The following is a 3,560-nucleotide window of genomic DNA, read 5'->3' as shown; positions in this document are numbered from 1 at the left end:
ATCACTTTATTTAAAATAAAGGTAAATGCTTCTTATATAAAATTAAAAAGTGTAGAATGCTTAGATGATTGGCAAGTACAGTTACTAGTGCATGTATTGGGCTGGCGTCACTCATTTTTTTTTAGTAGATCTCATTTGGCCATTAATATTGTTTTTTTTCTTGCACAGATGGTTTTCAAGCTGGCAGAGATATACGAAGCAAGGCGTGGCTGAATCTTTGGTTGATGAGCAGTCTTCTGGATCTCAAAATATGGATGTTATTACTTTAAAGAGTGCAAATAGACCCGGGCAGATTGATTATTTTGATATAGTTCTAAATAACAAAGATAGTGATGGTGATGAACTAGAGCTTCGTAGAATGTTGGAGGAAGGACGTGACTATGTTCTAGTTTCCCAACAAGTTTGGGAAAGACTATTGTCTTGGTATATTTATATATTTCTCTTCCTTTTTTTTTTTGGCCCCTATTTTCTTTATGGTGTGTCTTTTTGTTGTCATATATTATCTTTGTTGTTACATCTATATTTAGCTAATCTGTTACTTTATGTTGGTCTAAGGTAGTTTAATCAAGGAGCCCCCTTTTTTGTGATCTTTTTGGGGTTTAGTGTTGGTAGAATGAGGTTGATTTTTAGAGTTGCATCAAGTAGTAATAGGTAATGACTGGTGTGCACCACTTATTTTTATTTTTTGTGCTTTAAATCATCAGGTACAAAGGAGGACCAACATTACCAAGAAAATTGATATTTCAGGGTACTTTTCACAAGAATTTTCTTGTAGAGGTTTACCCGCTTTGTCTTAAGTTGATTGATTCTAGGGACCAAAACCAATCAATATCAGTATTAAGATTAAGCAAAAAGGTAATTTTTTTTTAGTGATTTTCACTCAACTATAATCATTAATCACTAGTGCTTCCAGTGATTTTTTTTCCTAATGTCTGATCTTTTGCAAGCGCACACATTGCACTTCCTGGTTTCTACCTGTCTATTGTTTTTGCATTTTTCCCTGTTTGTTTGATGTCAATGCTATGGCTACAATTTACACTATGTTTGGTAATGAAGAAAAGAGAGGAAAGAAAGTATATGTGAGAAAAGTGGAAAGAAAATAGTAATACAAGTATATGTTTGGTAGAGCTTCTATTTGGTTTAAAGGTCTCTGAGATTTCCTGCAATGAGAATGTTTTAACATGTTTTATTTTTTCAGGCCTCTACAAGGGAGCTTTATGAGAGGGTGTGTAGCCTTCGTGGAGTAGAAAAAGAAAAGGTTCTTTTTATTTTGTTGTTATTGTTGTATGGTTTTGTTTATTTAATTTAAAAGTAATTTTTTTTAACTGTAGTCTTTCTTTAAATGTCAGGTACTTATTTGGGACTATTTCAATAAACGGCGAACTCAAGGCTGAGTAACTCAAACCAAACTTTGGAGGAGGCAAACTTGCAGATGGATCAAGAAGTGAGTAATTGATAACGCTGAAGATTATTTAAATCATTGATTCGAATCATAACATTTCTTTGATTTATTTTTCCCTGCACTTGGTTCCCTCTTTCTGTCATGGAGACTTTTCCTTCTTATTCGTGCACTTTTTTTTGTTCAAACTAATTAAGAAGTTATCACTAAGGTTACCCTAAACTGAAATTTGGTTGTCATTGTTGAGTATTAATGTAATAAGTGCTATGAAAATCTGGCTTTTGTTGTATTATACACGTTAATTTAGTAGCCATTCACATTCCTCAAGTATGGTGACAGTATCACCAGCTACCCAGCAAAAAGAATTACTCTGACTGTATGGTGGGTATGTAGTTTTTAATACGACTAAAGACACCTTCTTGATGAATTCTTTATATGCAGATTCTTCTTGAGGTGCAAGATGTAAATAATGCTTCTCCATTCGGCAAGGATTCAACAGGAAATAAGTTGGCTTTGGTATCTATAGAACCATCCAGGTCTTCAGTTACAATTGCTGGGGGGCCTACAATGTCAAATGGCCATTCAACTGGATATAGCTCTAATTTATATCAGGGAAATGCTGTAAGTTTGTCATTCTCAGATATTGATGATGGATATGATGTTTTAACATTCTGTTTTCATGTAGCTTGATACTAGTGCTTCAGCAACAAACAATTTTTATTAGCTTTGATGCTTTAGTTTTTTAGGTTATTAGGCTTATGGATGAGTTTTCTATCTTTTGAGTACGTATATGAGAAATAAAAATTATGTTTTTTGTTTTTTTAATATCCTCCGTGTTTACACCAAGCTTTATTTAGTCAGCTTTTTTAGTTGTACATTTACTTTCTGATTTCATGTAGTTTGGTACTATTACTTCATGAATAACCAATTTCTAATAGCATCAAAAGTTTGCTGTGAACTAGTAATGATTTCTTTTTATTTTCCCCCCAATATATGACTTAGTTATTAAGAGTTTGGGGTTTGGGGTTTGGTATTTGGTGATTCATTAGAAAATTTGGAATATAACTAGGCAGGTAGTTTTTTGGTTGGTTTCAACTTATGGCTACATCTCTTTCTAGATTCATTAATAATTGAGTCTTGTAGGATAGACTTGTTACGATATTGTTAGTTGATTGTTATAATTTACATGGGTGTTAGTAAGATTTTGTATTTTCTTTTTCTTATCTGTGAATTGTATCCAGATTTATTCATAGGAGGCATGGGGCTGGAGTGATTTGATCTTTTTTGTCTTTTTTTGATAAGTTTTAGATATGTGCTTCAATGATTCTATTCTGTTGAGCCAGCAAGAACACTTCTTTTCGCTTTCCTTAAGGTGATTTTTTCTTCTTTTTATCTTTTTCCCTTTTATTCATTTGAGGAAGTTGAAATTTAATGGTGCTATATTAGTCTTTAGTTTTTTCAACTGTTTTGGTACTGTAAACTAACATGTTTTATTGTTTGAGGTTTCAAATGCTCTGATTTGAATTTGAACAGAAATTACTATTAAAAGTTATGAAAAATAGGAACTCAAATGGTCTTGCTAGTTGTTTGAGAAGAATAGGATTCATAAACAGTCTATGCACAAATCATTCCAGCCTCAGATTTTCAGTATACATAATACAGTCTGTCAAAACAAAGTGAGCAATGAATAAGAATATCAACCATAACAAACCATAGACAGTAAAAAAACATTATAATTCTGTTAAGAGGTGATAATTATCTGATTGAGATAATATTGCTCAAATTAAAAGACAAACTATACATATACCAAAACCCTTTTATTTAAAAAAGTAAAATGTCTACATGTGCTGAAGCTTTAATGAAAAAATCACACCTACTTTTGAAAATATAGGCACTCTAAAGTCTAAAGTATTCTGATATATGTAGAAAAAAAGCAACAAAAATATCTTAAGATGTAAAGAAAATCTCAATCAATTAAAGAATATACATTGGTTAATTAAAGTGTGGTGAAGCTGGATCAAAACAAAATACAGAGAATTAAATTTACAAATTATACATACTTGAAGATCAAATACCTCAATTAATCAATCGGAGTAGCTGTTTGGATGGTAAATGCAAGCTCAAAAAATTAATTACATTGGCAATATGTTTCCATGTCTAT

General features: G+C 31.7%; 1 long non-coding RNA gene across 2 annotated transcripts; it reads left to right on the top strand.

The window, feature by feature from the left end:
- Nucleotides 1–43: 43 nt before the first annotated feature.
- On the top strand, nucleotides 44–2,049 carry LOC133834048 (uncharacterized). Of its 2 annotated transcripts, XR_009893289.1 has the most exons (4): nucleotides 44–423; nucleotides 1,199–1,258; nucleotides 1,350–1,444; nucleotides 1,841–2,049. It is a non-coding gene; the product is annotated as an uncharacterized LOC133834048 (long non-coding RNA). The 2 variants fall into 2 exon arrangements; XR_009893288.1 differs by lacking the exon at nucleotides 1,841–2,049 and having other exon boundaries at nucleotides 57–423; nucleotides 1,350–1,664.
- Nucleotides 2,050–3,560: the final 1,511 nt, after the last annotated feature.

The sequence above is a fragment of the Humulus lupulus genome, chromosome 5, assembly GCF_963169125.1.
Source record: "Humulus lupulus chromosome 5, drHumLupu1.1, whole genome shotgun sequence".
Lineage (NCBI taxonomy): Eukaryota > Viridiplantae > Streptophyta > Magnoliopsida > Rosales > Cannabaceae > Humulus > Humulus lupulus.
Note: the sequence above shows the minus strand (reverse complement) of the source record. Positions and strands in the feature narration are given on the sequence as shown.